The sequence below is a fragment of the Neovison vison genome, chromosome 1, assembly GCF_020171115.1.
Source record: "Neovison vison isolate M4711 chromosome 1, ASM_NN_V1, whole genome shotgun sequence".
NCBI classification, from domain to species: Eukaryota; Metazoa; Chordata; class Mammalia; order Carnivora; family Mustelidae; genus Neogale; species Neogale vison.
In genome coordinates this window covers 189,735,866-189,755,582 of record NC_058091.1, presented here as the reverse complement: position 1 = coordinate 189,755,582, position 19,717 = coordinate 189,735,866, and the positions used below count along the sequence as shown (strand labels likewise).

Genomic DNA, 19,717 nt, shown 5'->3' with positions numbered 1-19,717 from the left:
AAGGAGATCCATCACAGTGATGTGGATGTAGGGACAGTAGATGTCTTGACTTCTTTCTTGACAGTAAGTTAAAAAAAAGAAAAAATAATGTCAACCTTCACATAATCTTTATGATTTTATTTTACTGGAAGAGTGTTCTTTCCTTGTCCTTAAATTGTATTTATTTTTAAAATTGAATTTTTTTAAAGCTCTTATTTATTTATTTGACAGAGAGAGAGAGAGAGAGATCACAAGTAGGCGGAGCAGCAGGCAGAGAGCGGGGCAGGAAGCAGGCTCCCTGCTGAGCATCCCTGCTGGTCTCGATCCCAGGACCCTGAGATCATAACCTGACCCAAAGGCGAAGGCTTAACCCACTGAGCCACCCAGGTGCCCCTTTAAATTATATTTAAAAGCCATTTTATTTACTCCTTTTCCATGTTGATAGGGAAAGTAGAGAAACTTGAAGACAAGGATTATATGCTCTGTTTTATAACTATAACTTTGTCAGATGTGCTGTGTCCTATGTAGGATAAATTCTTGATGGTGATAAAAATTAAAAGAATGAAGTATATTTCTCAGGCATGCTATTTGATTTTTTTTAAAGATAGGTTTTATGAGGCTTTGATAGAACATTGTTCTTTTTTTTAATTCTAGTTTTGGGGTTTTTTTCTATTTTATTCCAATTTCATGAAACATACTCAGTCTTCATCTTAGTCTCATTTGCACAGTGAAAAAGTATATTTAAAATTTATATTTTAATATACATTTATTCATGCCTAATAAAATATTTTTTAAACTATCATTTATCTTTTTTCTGATATCTTTTTCTTCTGAATTGGTCTGTGTTATGTGTTGCACTTTAGAAAGCACTTTATCTGTCCTCTCCAGTTAGCTCCACACAGTAGCCTTGAGGAGGACATCATCCTACTGTTGCCAGACAAGAGAAGTTAAAATGTGTATCTTAGTTCACAAATTGGAGTGGAAGAGATAAGATTAAGGCCTTCAATCCTATTTTTTCAGTGCTATCTCTACTATATCAAGAAGACAGTCTGGAATGATGCAGCAAAGTGTTCCAGTCTTGCATAGTCTGGTGTCATATGAAAGAAGCGGCTCACTAAAGACTACATGTTTTATGGCTTTGTATGAAATTTATATGAAATTCTAGAAAAGGCAAAATCACAGTTTGCTTTCTGGAAGATCAGTGATTGCTTAGAAGCAAGGTGGGGATGAGAATTGATTACTGAGGGGTCTAAGGGAGTTTTCCATGGTGATGGGAGCATTTCACAGCTTGACACTGGTGGTAGTTAAAATGACAATAGCCCCCCAATTACAAAACTGTAAGCTTACAATGAAATTAAACTTTTAGATGTTTATTCTATCTGAATAGAGTGTAAAAGATATACATTGTCAGGAAACTATTACCCCTATGCCAGTAACATAAATATGGGATTTATTTATTGCCCACCATGCTTAATCAATTGACTTTTTATTTTTTCATGATTTGCCTTTAAATCCCTTGGTAACCAGTGTAAGGCTGAGCAGGTTGTTAAAAGTGCAGAGCTATGTGTTTTTCTCCCATCTGACCTGATGTGCTAATCACTAGGGCACTCTTGTGTTATTCAGAACATGGAATGAGGTCACATTTCTCCCTAGTGGAGAGTAAATAGCAAATGTACTTTAAAAAGTAACTGGCATTTAATGCCTAATCCTTAAGATTAGTTGATGTTAAAAATAAATTTTAAAAAGCCAAGAAATGCTTACTTTCTCACAAAAGGATTTGACCAACATCTTTTGGTTACTGATTTTCTATATGTCCAGTCATATATACCTAAAACTTAAAAAATATATGAGTATATTGGTCAATGAGTTGCAACAGTATAAATAGATTTTTAAAAAGATAAAGCATGTATAAGCTTAGATTCTTTTTTATTGTTTCTTCTCACGCATAGCTTTTAAATAACTTGAGATGATGATTTTTCCTCATCCATTATTATATTGTTTGTGATTTTAATGTGGGTAGTACCTAAAAAATTTTTGGAAGAGTGTAAATATATAAAAAGAAAAAGTAACATAATGAACCTGTATGGATCTAATATCCAGTTTCAGAATAGTCAGTATATTCTTCGCTAAGTCTATACCAATTCTCAATCGACATCCCACCTTTTTTTTTTTTTTTCAGGTAAATCCTAGATAGCACTTGAGCACATCCAAGGATGCAGTATCTATAAAGACACTTGAATATGTATCTATAAAAGACACTTTAAAAATCATAATTCCAATATTTTTATCTTTTCTAAAGTAATTAAATACAAATCTTTAATGTGAAAACAGTATTAACATTTCTTTCAATATTTCATAGTATTTTTAACTTACCAGTTTGTTTGAATCAGGAAACAAAAGATATTCAGTGCATTTCATTGATAAAATTAAAATTGCTTTTGATTTATAAGCTTTCCATCCATTTTTTTTCTTTCAATTTATTTGATAAAGAAACCAAAGGTATTGATCCTATATAACTGCACATTTTGAATTTTGCTCATTGTCTCCTTTTCTATCAGTCAAGGTGGTCTGCATACCTTTTGCTATAAAGAGTGGTTACATTTAGAAGGCTGATCAGATTTGTCCTATCTTTTTTTTATAATAATACTTCACAGGGAATTGTAGCTTCTATCATAACACATCAGTAGGTACATTATGTCTAGTTTTCATTTTTCTTGTTCTTACTGAGGTTGATCTAACAGCCAGATTTTTCTCATTTTTTAAGCATCAATACAAACTTAGAATGATACCAATACAGTATTTTTGTGAAAATTAAGATTATGAAAACATTTAAGATATCTGCACTTTTTTAATGTCTACATTATTTTAATTAAGATCTTTTCTATTCTTTTGTATCTATCAGTTTATTTATTTTTATTGTCAATATACATAATAAAATTACCATTTTTACCATGTAAAAGTGTATAGAAAAAGATGGAATGTCTCATGAATTTACATGTTAGTATGTCACAGGGTCTGTGCTAATCTTCTTCTTGTCATTATTATTTTAGTGTATGCATAATGCTGAGAAAAACTTGCATTTCTTTTTATCCTTGGAATATACCTGAATATCTGACTTGGTCTGTATTCCAAATTACCCTATCTTAAAATCCTATTAATGAATAAATCTGATGACCCTTAAACATTTTTCATTGCAAATGTGTTTCATTATTTTGTCATTTGTTATTTATTGATTATAATGTTTGTGCTATTTTTTGGAAAAGTAATATAACTAAAATTACTATTGATTATATTTTGTGAGTCATAATTAAGAGTAATTATCAAGTTTAAAGGTGAATTAATTTCTTCTAATACTGACATATTTATTCTGGAGATAATTTTGTCTTTTCTTTGTGTGGTTATGCCATTATTCCTACACTACTAATTATGGGGACTATTATTCTCACCAATTCCTAATGCTATGTTTCTAATATATAAGTTCTTATTTGCAAATATTTCTATTCTCAGATTTTCTTAGTCCATTCATTTTCAAATATCTTGTTCTCTTGCATATAGAGGTCATAAAATACACTTCATATAGAAGGGATTAAAATATCCCTTTCATGGTTTCTGTATTTTCTCTATTTATCCTTTCATATAGACCTTAGAATTTTTTATCTCAAGAAAAAATGTCCATTACTAAATTGCAATAATATTAAATTTATAAGTCAAAGATTTTCATTAATATTCACATAAATGGTTGGTTTTTAGATTTCTTTTTTGGAGCATTTTTATCAGGTTTTATAATCAATAATATACTCACCTTATAACAAGAATTTAGAAGGGTTATTTTTCCTTGTGTTTATTTTTCAAATATTTAAGTAGTACTTGGGTTGTTAAAGTTATTTAAAGCAAGTCACTTGTGAAAGCTTTTGGAGTTTAAATGAAATAATTTTACCCAAGTATGTATTGATATGGGTTGTCTGTAAAACTTTTCTCTGAGAGGGGACCTGGGTGGCTTCATCAGTTAAATGTCTGCCTAATCCTCAGGTTCTGATTTCAGGGTCCTAGGATTGAGCTCAGGCTCCCTGCTCAATGGGGAGTCTGCCTCTCCATCTGTCCTTTCCCTCTGCTCATCCTGTCTCACTGTCTTGCGCTTTCTTTCTCAAATAAGCAACTAAAGTCTTAAAAAAAAAGAATTTTTTTTGAGAAATGATATTCTCTTTCTTTTTTTTTTTTTTAAAGATTTTATTTATTTATTTGACAGAGATCACAAGTAGGCAGAGAGAGAAGGAAGCAGAGAGCCCTACGTGGGGCTCAATTTCAGGACTCTGAGATCATGACCTGAGCCAAAGGCAGAGGCTTTAACCCATTGAGCCATCCAGGTGCCCCTTCCCTTTCAATATTTGGGTATAATTCTTTATTTCAGGAAAGTTCTATTAAATTATAGTTTTTAATATGTATTCTTTGCTTTTCCTTTTGTTTTCACTTGGATTGTATGTATGTATGTATGTATGTGTGTGTGTGTGTGTGTATGTATAATTTCTGTACCTTTGGCAATTACTTGCGCATTTTATTTCTATTAATTTTTGCTTGATTTTAAAATGTACTATTCTATTTTTCATTGTCTATGTCTTTTACTGTATCATCTGTGATACCTTTTCATTCTTTTTAAAAATTTAATTTAATTATCAGTGTTCCAAAATTCATTGTTTAGGCACCATGCCCAGTGCTCCATGCAATATGTGCCCACCATTATACCCACCACTAGGCTCGCAAACCTCCCACCCCCCGCCCCACTGAAACCCTCAGTTTGTTTCTCAGAGTCCACAGTCTCTCATGGTTTGTCTTCCCCTCCAATTGTCCCCAACTTACTTCTCCCCATCTCCCCATGTCCTCCATGCTATTCCTTATGCTCCACAAGTAAGTGAAACCATAGGATACTTGACTCACTTGGCTTGACTTATTTCACTCAGCGTAATCTCTTCCAGTCCCGTCCATGTTGCTACAGAAGTTGGGTATTCATCCTTTCTGATGGAGGCATAATACTCCATTGTATATATGGACCGTATCTTCTTTATTCATTCGTCTGTTGAAGGACATATTGGTTCTTTCCGCAGTTTGGCGACCGTGGCCATTGCTGCTATGAACATTGGGGTACAGATGGCCCTTCTTTTCACTACCTCTGTGTCTTTGGGGGTAAATACCCAGTAGTGCCATTGCAGGGTCATAGGGAAGCCCTATTTTAAATTTCTTAAGGAATCTCCACACTGTTTTCCAAAGCAGCTGCACCAACTTGCATTCCCACCAACAGTGTAAGAGGGTTCCCCTTTCTCTACATCCTCTCCAACACTTGTTGTTTACTGTCTTGTTGATTTTGGCCATTCTCACTGGTGTAAAGTGATATCTCAATGTGGTTTTAATTTGAATCTCCTGGATGGCTAATGATGATGAACTTTTTTTCACGTATCTGTTAGCCAATTGTATGTCTTCATTGGAGAAGTGTCTGCTCATGTCTTCTGCCCATTTGTTGACATGTTTATCTGTTTTGTGTGTGTTGAGTTTGAGGAGTTCTTTATAGATCTTGGATATCAGCCCTTTGCCTGTAGTGCCATTTGTGAATATGTTCTCCCATGCCGTGGGTGGCCTCTTTGTTTTGTTGACTGTTTCCTTTGCTGTGCAGAAGCTTTTGATCTTGATGAAGTCCCCAAAGTTCATTTTTGCTTTTGTTTCCTTTGCCTCTGGAGACATATCTTGAAAGAAGTTGCTGTGGCCAATGTCGAAGAGGTTACTGCCTATGTTCTCCTCTAGGATTTTGATAGATTCCTGCCTCAACGTTGAGGTCTTTTTTTTTTTTTTTTAAAGATTTTATTTATTTATTTGACAGAGAGAGATGACAGGCAGACAGAGAGAGTTGAGGAAGCAGGCTCCCTGCTGAGCAGAGAGCCCAATACGGGGCTCAATCCCAGGACCCCGAGATCATGACCTGAGCCAAAGGCAACGGCTTAACCCACTGAGCCACCCAGGCGCCCCAACGTTGAGGTCTTTTATCCATTTCGAGTTATCTTTGTGTATGGTGTAAGAGAATGGTCGAGTTTCATTCTTCTACACATAGCTGTCCAGTTTTCCCAGCATCATTTATTGAAGAGACTGTTTTTTTCCCCACTATATATTTTTCTCTGCTTTGAAGAAGATTAGTTGACTGTAGAGTTGTGGGTCCATATCTAAGCTCACTACTCTGTTCCACTGGTCTGTGTGTCAGTTTTGTGCCAGTACCATGCTGTCTTGGTGATCACAGCTTTATAGTAAAGCTTGAAATCAGGCAACATGATACCCCATATTTTGTTTTTCTTCTTCAACATTTCCTTAGCAATTCAGGGTCTCTTCTGTTTCCATACAAATTTTAGGATTGTTTGTTCCAACTCTGAAAAATGCCAGTGGAATTTTGATCAGGATGACATTGAAAGTACAGATGGCTCTAGGCAGTGTAGACATTTTAACAATGTTTATTCTTCCAATCCATGAGCATGGAATGCTCTTTCATCTTTTTGTGTCATCTTCAATATCTTTCGTAACTGTTCTGTAGTTCCTCGAGTACTGATCCTTTATCCCGTTGGTTGGGTTTATTCCCTGGTATCTTATGATTCTGGTGCTATAGTAAATGGAATTGATTCTGTCATTTCCCTTTCTATATTTTCACTGTTATTGTATAAGAAAGCAACTGATTTCTGTACACCGATTTTGTATCCTGCCACATTACTGAATTGCTGTATGAGTTCTAGTAGTTTGGGGTGGAGTCTTTGGGTTTTCCATATAAAGTATCATGTCATCTGCAAAGAGAGAGAGTTTGACTTTTTCTTTGCCAATTTGAATACCTTTTATTTCTTTTTGTTGTCTGATTGCTGTTGCTAGGACTTACTAGTACTATGTTGAACAACAGTGGTGAGAGTGGACATCCTTGTCATGTTCCTGATCTCAAAGGGAAGACTGTCAGCTTTTTGCCATTGAGGGTGATATTTGCTGTGAGTTTTTCATAGATAGATTTTATGAAGTTGGGGAATGTTCCCTCTATTCCTACACTTTGAATCATTTTAAACAGGAATGGATACTGTATCTTGTCAAATGCTTTTTCTGCATCAATTGAGAGGACCGTGTGGTTCTTCTCTCTTCTCTTATTGATTTGTTCTATCACACTGAACAATTTGTGAATGTTGAACCAACCTTACATGTCATCGATAAATCCCACCTGGTCATGGTGGATAATCTTTTTAATGTATTGTTGGACCCTATTAGCTAGGATCTTTTTGAGAATCTTGGCATCCATATTCATCAGGGATACTGGTCTGAAATTCTCCTTTTGGGTGGGGTCTTTGCCTCTTTGGGGATGAGGGTAATGCTGGCTTCACAAAAAGAGTCTGGAAGTTTTCCTTCTGTTTCTGTTTTTTGAAACAGTTTCAGGAGAAGAGGTATTATTTTTTTCTTTGAATGTTTGGTAGAATTCCCAGAGAATCCATCAGGTCCTGGCTCTTGTTTTTTGGGAGATTTTTGATCACTGCTTCAATCTTGTTACTAGATATTTGTCTATTCAGGTTGTCAGTTTCTTCCTAATTTAGTTTTGGAAGTTTATAGGTTTCCAGGTATGCATCGATTTTGTCTAGGTTGCTTAACTTATTGGCATATAACTGTTGAGAATAATTTCTGATGATTGTTTCTGTTTCCTTGATGTTAATAGTGATCTCTCCCTTTCTCATAATTTTATTAATTTGGGTCCTCTTTTTTTCTTTTAGATTAGTTTGGCCAATGGTTTATTGATCTTATTCTTTCAAAAAACCAGCTTCTACCTTCATTGATGTATTCTACTGTATCTCTAGTTTCTATCTCATTGATCTCTGCTCTAATCTTGATTATTCCCTTCTTGTGTACGGGGTTGGCTTAATTTCTTGTTGATTCTCCAGTTCTTTAAGGTGTATTTTTCAGTTTTTTTGCAGGAGGTTTGGATGGCTATGTATTTTCCCCTTTGGACCACCCTTTCTGTATCCCATAGGTTTTGGACTGAAGTGTCTTCATTCTCATCAGTTTCCATGAATCGCTGAAGTTACTCTTTGATTTACTAGTTGATCCACACATGCTTAAGCAAGGTGGTCTTTAGCTTCCAAGTGTTTGAATTCCTTCCAAACTTTTTCTTATGGTTGAATTCCAGTTTCAAAGCATTGTGGTCTGAGAATATGCAGGAAATAATCTCAATCTTTTGGTATTAGTTGAGCCCTGATTTGTGACCCAGTATGTGGTTTATTCTGGAGAAAGTTCCATGTGCACTCAAGAAGAATGGGTATTCTGTTGTTTTGAGGTGGAATATTCTGTATATATCTATGAGGTCCATGTGGTCTAATGTGTCATTCAATGCTGTTATTTAATTATAGATTTTCTGCTTGGATGATCTGTCTGTTACTGAGAGTGGCATGCTAAGATCCCATACTATTAATGTATTCATATGAATATGACTCTTTATCTTGATTTACAGTTGTCTTATGTAGTTGCCTGCTCCCCTATTGGGGGCATATTAGGGGCATAAATATTTACAATTGTTAGCTTTTCTTGGTGGATAGATCCTTTAAGAATGATGTGAAGAAAGAAGTGTCCTTCTTTATCTCTGACTAGAGTCTTTAGTTTAAAATCTAATTTATCTGATATGAGAATTGCTACCCCATCTTTCTTTTGAGGCCCACTGGCCTGAAAGATGCTTCTTCATCCCTTTAGTTTTCAGTCTAGATGTGTTCTTAGGTTCCAAATGGGTCTCCTGTAGACAACATATGGATGGGTCCTGTCATTCTATCCAATTTGCAGCCCTGTGTAGTTTTATGGGAGCATTTAGACCATTCACGTTGAGAGTGATTATTGAAAGATACGTTTTTATTGATATCATGTTGGCTGTGAAGTTCCTAGTTTCTATAAATTGTCTCTGTAATATTCTGTTCTATGATACTCTTGGTTTCTTTCTTCCTTTATAGAACCTCCCTTAATATTTCTTGTAGTGCCAGCTTGGTGGTCACATACTCTTTTAAACTTTGCTGGTCTTGGAAGCTCTTTATCTCTCCATTCATTTTGAATGTCATCCATTTTGAATGCTGGATAAAGTATTCTTGGCTGCATGTTCTTCTCATTTAGTGCCCCTGAATATGTCTTTCCAGCCCTTTCTGGTTTGCTAGGTTTCTGTGGACTGGTATGATGTCATTCTGATGGACCGTCCTCTGTAGGTAGGGAATCTCTTCCCCCTAACTGCTCTCAAGAGCTCTTGGTTAAAATTATGATTCATCCGTCTCACAATCAAGTGTCTGGAGGTCTTTCTAGATTCATTGATCTTGGGGGTGATCTTTTTACCCCTAGGACATGAACTCTGGTTCCAATTTCCAGATTGGGAAAATTTTCGTGGAGAATTTGTTCAACTATATCTTCTAGTCTTCTTTCTTTCTCTTCCCCCTCAGGGATCCCAATAATTCTGATGTTGGAATGTTTCATGGCATCATTTATTTCCCTTATTCTGTTTTCATGGCTTCTAAGCTATTTGTTCCAGGCCTCTTCCTGATCCATTTTCTTTATTAGTTTTTCCTTTAGATCACTAATTCTATCTTCTGCCTATGGTTACTCTAGCTGTTAGAGTATTTAGATTAGATTGGATCTCATTGATAGCATTTTTAACTTCTTCCCTGGGCAGCTTTCCCTTCAGCCCTTAGAGATTCCTTGTTGTCACTAATGGTTTTCTCCAACCTAGCCATCGCCTGGAGTATTGTTACAGTGACTTCCCTCCCTGACATACTGTTTATGTCCATATCCAATAGTTCTTATGAAGAGGGCACAGTCTCCAAATTTTTCCCCTGTTGGGTGTTCCTCCTCCTAGTCATTTTGGTGAGAGGTGGTTGAGGGGATGTGTACCTGAATATATCAACTGTAATCCCAGCAGGGTGCATCCTGGAATGCTTCTGAGCAACCTGAAGTCACCATCAAAAAGAAAGAAAAAAGAATAAAAGAGAGAGAGAGAAAGAGACCAAAAAAAAAAAAAAAAAAAAGAGAAGACTCAGCCTGAATGGGCCCCAAGGATAAGATTTACAAGGTATACAAACAAAAATGGATAAACAAAAAGACCAACAAAAGTAAATGACAAGAAAAAAAAAAAAAAAAGAACCTAGCCAAAATGGACTCCAAGGATAAGATTTATATAATACCAGAACAAAAACAAATACACAGAAACACTGACAGAAGAAAGAGTTGGGAGGGTGGTTATAAATCCTTGATGTGGGAGAGGAAGGTTATTTTCTGGGTGTATCTTGATATCTTTGTTAAAGGACTCAACTTTCCAGAGATAAAGGGAGATTAAAAGTGATTTATATATAGGGCTAGTACTGATTAGGGAAAGAGGATTACCTTGAAGCTTATATCTATATGTATATTTTAAAAAAATAGGTAAGAAAAAGAAAAATAGGTATATGTATGAAAAAAGTTCAGGTTAAAAGGTTATTATGGAATATGTTGTATTAAAACTCTAGCTGTAATGGTAAATAGGTCAAAAAATGAAAAAGAACAATAGTGAGAATGAATTAAAAATTAAAGTTGTATCTATGAAGTACACAGATTTTAGAGCAATACTGGGAGCTTAATATCTTGTTTTCCCCTCATATTGGGGTTTTACAGTTTTATGGGGGCCCTGTGATAGTTGTCTGCTCCTTCTTTCAGCTGGGTGTCTGAGGCCTGCATTGTTTTTCAGTCAGTCTTTCTTGGATTGAGTCCTCCTGCCCCCTGTGAAGGGGCTGGGCTCTGTAGAAACCAGTTTTTCAGGCTTTGTTCTCTGGAGGGTTTTGTTCTTTGGCAGCTTTTGGGGGCTTTCAGAGGTTTAGTGGAAAGCAAACTGCACCTAGACCTCCATCTCAGAGAGAAGCCTCAGTCTGCTCCCCTCTGGGTGGTCCAGAGCACACAGACTCCCCACTCTCTAAGTTCTGCTGAGCTGTGCAAACTCCCCCAGGCAGAGCACAACCCCAGCCCCCGTCTCAGAGGTCTCCTGAAGTGCCCACTTATCTCTGCACTCCAGTGCTACTAAAACCATGAGCAATATTGGTCCAGGGAGCCCGCTTACGGTGACTGCCTTTGCCAGCACTGCTCTCTGGGGTAGTTCCTTCAAGTCCAGGCTGGGAGTGTTTAGACTCTCTGTGGGTGGGGATTGTGGTTCAGACCCAGGTCGCACAGTGAGCACAGAATGCTAAAGGCTGTGGTTCTAGAGAGCGGTCACCAGACTTCCTTACGCAGGGGCAGGAGTGCGCCCTGGCTGAGCGGTGGTGCAAACTGCACAACTCTGGCAGCTCCAGGACCAGGAACTGGAGGCTCCACTGCTGCATTCTCGCTGGCAAGGGTGGTCATCAGCAGTGGCCATCCTGGGATCATGGGCTTAGGCCTGTGCCCATGACTGTCTGATTCCACCAGTTGCCCCTTAAGATCTTTTGCTCTTTTTTGAGTGCTTTTAACCAGACCCCAAGTTAATGCTGGTCCCCAGTCACAGGGCACTTTCGTATTGGGGTATTACTTTCCAGTGGGTCACTTTTGATGGCTCCCTCCCCATTCTGTTTATCCTCTGATATCAGTCCTATTCCCACTCTGCCTTATCTCTCCACTGGCATCTTCTGCCCCTGTAGAGATCTGGAAATGTATAATCCTACATCTCAGGCTGGTTTCATGGGTGTTCAGAGTGTTCTGGTAGATAATTTGCTCACTTTAGAGGACTGGTTGAAACAGGGTCTCCTATGTCTCTGCCATCTTGCCCCTCCTCACCTCTTCATTTTTCATTGTCTATTAATTTTGTCTTTATTTCTAAAATTATTTTAAATTTATTCCTAAGTCATCCTTGAACTCAGATCTGTTTTTAAGCTCTCATATTTTCATAATTTTATTTTTCTCATTTTTCGAGTTCTTATGTTTTCATATTTTAATTTTATTTGGCTTATTTTGAAATACTAAGCTTCAGTTTTTAAATCTTTTTTGGTAGATCATATTCTTTTGGCATGTCCTCATTGTCTAAAAGCATGTTTATTCTCCCCATATATGTATATATTTTCAACCTGCAGTGAATTGGTATGGAATTCAACCACAATTCTGTCATGTTATGAATGTTTATATGAAATGAGTATTCTTGAATTTTAAAAGTTATCTTCAAAATATGGGAATATACCAAGGTAACTTTCAGAGCTCCATGGCTTCATGCTTTTCTCTACTGTGAAGCATCAAACAGCTACTTCAAGTACTGTAAGAACTGTCTCCTTTCTTTTCATTTTTAATGTAAACAGAGTGTTTCCTTTCTTTCTCTCTTTCTCTTCCACACTGCCTGCCTCAACTTTCTCTTTTTTCCTCATAGTATCTTTCTCCTGCTTAATTTGTATTCTATCCCCAACAGTTAGTTCCTCTTTAGCATTGTTTTGTCCTTGAAGAAAGCTTCTTCAGTTGGTTGGTTTCAACCTTTCACAACAACCAAACAAACTTAACACTAAAATTCCTGAAGTACCGTGCTTGCTTTGGCAGCACATATACTAAAATTGGAACGATACAGAGAAGATTAGCATGGCCCCTGCGCAAGGATGACACGCAAATTCGTGAAGCGTTCCATATTTAAAAATAAAATAAAATTCGTGAAGTACCTTAAATTCATCCTTACAAAGGAAACAGAAAACCTCTTCTCCTGATGCTTTCCTCAGATAGCTACACCTGACTTCTATTCCAGAGTCTTCTCTTGCTTTCTGAATGAGTTGTTTTGGCAATTTACCAGCATCAGGGCTATCAGAAATTACTGTCTTCCACATCCTCTCACATGGTTAATTATATACATGGGTGCTTGTTGGTAGTTTGGCACAGCACAATGGAATTTTGTGGTTTGTAAAGATAGCACTTGACTACTTTGGTTTAAAATGCTTTAAATGTTCTCTTTTATTTACTTACATATCCAGTGCTTTAATGCATTCATTATTATGTCTGTTTTGTTAGGAGAGTCAAGAAAACTTAAATACATTGCTACTCCATTAATAACATGTTTCTTTTAAATGGATTATTTTTTAGGGCATTTTAGGTTCATAGCATTATTAAGTAGGAAATATGTGTTGACTTTTGTTTATTATACTTGTATCCTGCAACTTTGCTATGATCATTTATTAGTTTCAGGAACTTTTTTGTTGATTCTTTCAGATTTTCTTCATAGATAACCATGTCACCTGTAAATAAAGTTTATTTCTTCCATCCCAATCTATATGCCTTTTCTTTTCTTACGGAATTACCTAGGACTTCTTAAATCACAGTTCAGGTAAATAGAATTCAAAAGAAGGTAGTAGTACCATTGTGTGGGGAAAAAAAAAATTGTGATTCATTACTGCTATGGTGGTTTGAGTTTCAGGGACAAAGATTTAAAAAGAAAGGCATGGCAGAAAAGGAGCCACAGTGACATATATAAAATTATTTGTGTCTTTGGCTTGCTGTTTAGCTATTCTTCCAAGCAGTAAAACTCCAGGGTATCCAGCAGAGAGCAAACACAGGGAGTCAGGAGAGATTTGAGTAGATACCTAGTTCTGTAAAACTGTCAGGCCAAGCTCAGTTAGAGATACTGTGGTGAGCACCCAGAACTTTGAGTTAACAATACAGAAAGCCCTACTCTAAAAATAAGAGCAAAATCTTAGAATTAAGATACATACTCTAGGAGTAAAAGATATGTTTAGGAGAATTAGAAGGCAAGGTAATCCAGATCTTTATTGTGTATTACCTCCAATATATGATATATAAAATTACTAACCATATGAGTAACCAGCAACAAGACAAGCAGTAAAGAAATACAATATTATAGGGGCACCTGGGTGGCTCAGTGCATTAATGCCTCTGCCTTTGGCTCAGGTCATGGTCTCAGGGTCCTGGTATCGAGCCCTGCATCAGGCTCTCTGCTAGGAGGAGAGCCTGCTTCCCCCTCTCTCTCTGCCTGACTCTCTGCCTACTTATGATCTCTATCAAATAAATAATTCTTTAAAAAGAAGAAGAAGAAGAAGAAATATAGTATTATAAAAACGGCCCCAGAGATGATACAAATATTGCAGTTAGCAAGAACTTTAACATATTCATGGTTCATATATTATAGAAAAGAGAGAGAAAGAAAAATAATGTGAGTGAATGGATGGGATTATTGATAGAATGTTTATATATTTATACAAAGAAGAATCAAGTAGGGATGCCTGGCTGGCTCAGTCGGTTAAGCATCTGCCTTTGGCCCAGGTCATGATTCGTGGGTCCTGGGATTGAGCCCCAAGACCAGTCTCCTTCTTTTCCCTCTGCTCCTCTCAGCTACTGAGCCCCTCCAATATTCTGTTATGCACTACCTCTCTCAAATAAATAAAATCTTAAAAAAAATAAAATAAAGATCTCATGGATATGATTAAAAGCAAAGCATAGGATAGGCTATGTATATTGAAGTCAGAAATACATTATTAGAAATGATATGTAAACTGAAACAAAAAAATAAAGAAGGTGAATGCAGCAAAGTAAAACTAAGTATAAAGTACATGTGGAAATTAAAAAAAAAAAAAAAATCCCAGCCAGAAAAGGCAGAGAGTTGGGATAAAACAGTACTTGAAAAAATAATGGCTGATAATTTCCCATATCATTTGGAAGATATTGTCAGCTAATTGAAATGGGATAAATACAAGGTGAAAAATACCTAATGTATTATAATCAAATGCTGATAATTAAAGATCAAATGGTAATATTCAAAGCAGCTGGAAAGGGAAAACACTATATGACATTTAATAGGAAAGTATATAACTGATAGCTAAGATGCTAATAGAAAGCAGAAGTCGGGAAAAATTAGAAATCTATCTAAACTAAGTCTAATTAGTATGGGAGCCTGGAAAATACTGTTTATTGGATAACTGCCCTCTTGTTCCTTATCCCATATGAAGCAGGTCAAGAAAACTTCAGGAAATGTATGGAAGAACAAAACAGTGGGAAGTAAGAATATTGGCAGATGAAATAGTTACCTTAAGGACATTTTCAACATTAGATTTTAGTGATACATCTCAGGGGTGTTTTCAACTAGAGTCAGATATGCAAATTTAGATTACAGAGGAATTCCTAGAATTCACACACAATATATAAAATCTTCTAAAAATAATGTAACTAAAGAAGTATTTCAGATCAAATACTAAAGAACTCCAAGGTTAAAATTAAGAAAAGTTTTAACATGGACAATAATATTTTTTGATCTGATACACATTCATTGAATTTGATGTTCTAATTTGTGATAGATAGTCTATAATCAAAGATATGTATGCCTTGATTAAAGTATAGCATCAAGAACTGCATACACTGATGCTGTCATATTTCCTCAAATTATTATTTCCATCCTGCCCATGATTAATTTTACTAAAATGTAAAAATTTTAAAAAGCAAATCTAATTAAGCTCTTATTTTAAAAATCATGTATATCTTGTCAGTTTTATTGATAATAGTGGTTTCTAAATCACCACAATTCTATTTCATCAGCTCTCTTAGGATAAATTTCCCTTGGGATCCATGCAGAATTTCTATGTTTTCCTTTATAATTTGTTGGTATAAATCTTACACACTCTGAATCAAGTGGTTGATCATGGACCCTCATTATTTTTAGAAGTAAATATGTTGCCTATTTCTTGCATCCAGGCTGACCTTTTCAGCTGTATTATATCCATTAAATTCAGAGTTAATTGGCACATTTGTTTTTATTGTCTCCCATGGGTTGATTTGTGTCTTCCAAAAATACGTTGAAGCTCTAAGCTTCAGTACCCCAGAGTGTGACCTTATTTGGAAATTGTGTTGTTGCAGGTATCATTAAGCTGAAGTCCTACTAAAGTGGAGTAGATCCATAGTCCAATATGATTAGTGCTTTTATAAAAAGAGGGATGACCATGTGTAGACACAGATACATAGGGAGGATGCCATGTTCAACACAGGTGGAGATTGGAGTGATGTAACTGTAAGCCAAGGAATGCCAAGAACTGACAGCTGCCACCAGGAACTAGGAAGAGGCATGGAAGAATTTTATACTTGGAGGAAGCATGGGCTTGCTGACATCTTGACTTCAGACTTTGGCCTTCAGGACTGTGTACCATAAATTTCTGTTGTTCTAAGCCACACACTTTGTGGTATTTTGTTATCATAGCCTTAGGAGACTAATATACTGCCTTTATACTCAATTCCTTCAATTATTTTTATTTTGTTTTTCATTATATTGTATATATATATATATCTTTTTTTTTTTACTTTGAGTATAGTTGACACAATGTTACCTTAGTTTCAGATGTACAACTTAGCAATTTGACAAGTTTCTATTTTACAGTATGTTCATCCCAAGTGAAGCTACCATCTTTTCAATTACATTGTTGTTACAGTAACATTGACTAGATTCCTTACCTTGTGCCTTTCATTCCCCTGAAATATTAATTATAGAACTTGAAACCTGTATCTCCCTCTCCCCTTCGTTCATGTTTATATAATATATATATATATATATATATATATATATATTTTTTTTTTTTTTTTTAACACTCTGGGGCTAATCCAGTTTCTTACCTATAGGAAACATGTACCTTCTCAACCTTGCTTATTACCTTTGTACCAGTCTGCTCTTTCAGTGTTAAAAGGCTACAGCAGATTATGACTCCTAGACATCCCACAAGTTAGATGGGTCATTTTAGCAGAAACCTTTACTAGCTCAAAAATTTGTCTCACATTAGCAGTGAGGGCTTAGACATCATGCCATCATTTTTTTTTTCTAACTTGTAAGTTTAAAGCATACAATATGTATTTTAATAGGACTCCTTGAATCCCCTTTTATGAAATGAGGCAGAATTCCTATCTATCTACTTACAATCCATCCTATACCATAAAAATCCAAGATGTGATCCAAGCTTCCAAATAGCTGACTGTTTTATGGATGTCTTAAGACTCAGTGTCCCTGCAAGTTAGTGAAAAATACAAAATAATAGATACCCAAACTGTAAACTATGTGGAACAAACAATACCTCTATAAGAATTTAAAGCTGGGATTAATCAGAATAGGCCAAAGTAAATAATAACATGCAAAGTGTCACTAAATCAGGATTTAAGCTGAAGCTTAAGGAATGGGTAGAAAAGATTTCAGCTGGTGAAGAAGAGAGGATGGCATTTCAGGAAGGAAGCAAGTTGAGCGATGCTTGGATGATATAGTCAAGTGCGTGATGCAGATGAATGATGATACCAACTCTAGAGAAAGTTCTATGGTTGGGGTTAGTGGAAAATAGTCTTGTCTGAGAGGGAGGTAAAAAAATTGCAGGGAATCTGAAAAAGAAAAAAAAAAGAAACAAGAGCTGTTAAATCTGTTTAGGAAGGAATTGGGAGTTGTGTAGAGTTTTTGAACACTAATAGAATGAAAGGGCCTTCAGGAGATTAATCCAGAGATAGTGTGCAAGATAAATTAGAGTCAGAGAAAGGAAAAGGAGTCAAGAGAAAAGAGTCTGAGAGCTGTTTTAGAAAACTGATTACAGACTCCAGACTTCTGGTCCTAGGAACCTAAATAAATGCTCCTGACTCAGGAAGATCAGCTTAGTTTTCTGACATTTACTTGAAATTCTGATTTCTCTATGGCTCTTTAATTTCTCTTTCTCATCTTGGTCAGATTTGAGCCATTGGCACATATTTCAGGGATCTTTTCACTAATAATGAAAGGTTTTGGTCCAACCTTGAAAGACCTTGGATAAACTTTGATTTTTAAAAGCACTTAACATGTATGGCATATGAGTATATTTAGAATGCTCGCTACTAGGCTCAGTACTGAGAGAATGCCACCTTTGAAATTTGCAGCAATCCTTTATTTCCAAGCTCTGTTTATTTTGCTGGCTGTAGAACCCTCCTTTCCACCTCATTATTTTCTCTTTTCTTGAAACTAGTCTAGTTAGCACATGTCACCTGAGATGGGGGATGCTTTTCCTTTGAATTTTACCTTCTTCATCCTTTTAGAAAATGGTGCCTCTTTATATACAGATTTCAAGGGTACTTTTTATGCCATAATTGACTTTGAGCACTCTTTGGCCTGATACTTCTATTGAGATTGAAATTTATGGATGTAATTTGAGATGTCCTTCAAATTGTATTATCAGTATTATATGACTATTTCTTTGAGCAGCACACTGAGAAATACATTATATACATTTTTTAAAAATTGTTTTTTGTGGACATTTTCAATTTTTGCATGTAAAACATACTTTTTTCTATAAAATATATGTTTCTAATGGACAGCCCTTTGAGCTCTTTATGGAAATTTAGCCCAGGGAAGAGAAATGTGGAGTTGAAATGAATGACATTGAATATCCTAAGAATGTTCATTTGAGAGTCACTCATATTCACAGAATGGAAAAAAATTGATCAGTATTCAGAAAAATGGGATGATTGAAATTGTTTAAAACCGTTCTGCAACTAAAAAAAGGTAAGTGGTTTGTTTTAGGATATAAAGTTCTGATAATTCTTTGAATCAGAGTCACCTGGGCATCCTTCCTTTTAAAATCTCCACCTGCTGCTGAAAAACCAGCCTAAATAGTTACATGGAAACCTGCATTGCATTTTGAAACTTAAATTCTTTGATTAGTAATTTTGACCTGGGCATGTGTTATCCTTGTTAGAAATATTTTAAGTGCTTAATGGTACTGTTTTTTTCAAAATGCTGTAACTAAATTTTAGCTGTATCAAATATTTGTTTTTTCAATTAAATGGCTATGTCCATTATTTAAATATAAATTATAATTAATATAATTTAATATAAATGAATATACATGTGTTTTTTAAAGATTTTTTTTTTTACTTTCTCTGTAATAAGAAATGAAATTCATTTTATTCTCTGGAAAGAGTCTTACATTAATATTTTTTTCCCCAAAGTATAGATAAATACTATTTATTATCTTTATATTTAAACAGATATCATTTTTTTAAAAGATTTTATTTACTTATTTGACAGAGAGAGATCACAAGTAGGCAGAGAGGCGCAGAGAGAGAGAGGAGGAAGCAGGCTCCCTGCCTAGCAGAAAGCCCGATGAGGGACTCAATCCCAGGACCCTGAGATCATGACCTGAGCCAAAGGCAGCAGCTTAACCCACTGAGCCACCCAGACGCCCCCAAATATCATTTTTTTATATTATAAATTGCATGATGCTATAATTTGAAATTATTTCTATTTCTCTTAGCAGAGTATGAAATTATAAAGCAGAAATTATAAAATCTTTAATAGGTAATAAAGTCCAACACATTTTTACTTACTGGTCTATACTTGGTAATTGCTTGATAAATTTATTGATGGAGCACCTGGGTGGTTCAGTCAGTTAAATGTCTGCCTTCAGCTCAGGTCATGGTTCCAGGGTCCTGTGATTGAGCCCCACATTGGGCTCCTTACTCACTGGGGAGCCTGCTTCTCCCTCACCCTCTGCTGCTCCCCCTGCTTGTGCTCTCTCTCTCTAATAAATAAATAAAATCTTTAAAAAAACAAATAAATGAAATAAAAAAAATACATTTGGATAAGTAAATGCATGACTTTTTCATGTTACTAGTTCTTTTGTTTTTATTTTTGTTTTTTTATTCTGGAGTTTGTTTCAATACAGGGACATTAATCTTGTAATTTAAATGAGTATATAGCTATGTCTGAACTTAAAAAATTAAATCCAGCTTAAAATTCTTCCACATTAGAATGAAT

The 19,717-nt window shown here is 35.6% G+C and overlaps 1 long non-coding RNA gene and 2 other non-coding genes across 3 annotated transcripts in view; 2 read left to right on the top strand and 1 right to left on the bottom strand.

The window, feature by feature from the left end:
* Positions 1-19,717, top strand: part of LOC122900947 — a 69,232-nt gene that overhangs the window by 41,779 nt on the left and 7,736 nt on the right. The gene's annotated exons all lie outside the window — the stretch shown is intronic.
* On the top strand, positions 12,501-12,607 carry LOC122897555. The gene has a single exon (XR_006382552.1). It is a non-coding gene; the product is annotated as a U6 spliceosomal RNA (small nuclear RNA).
* Positions 16,647-16,796, bottom strand: LOC122896953. Its single transcript, XR_006382449.1, has one exon. It is a non-coding gene; the product is annotated as a U12 minor spliceosomal RNA (small nuclear RNA).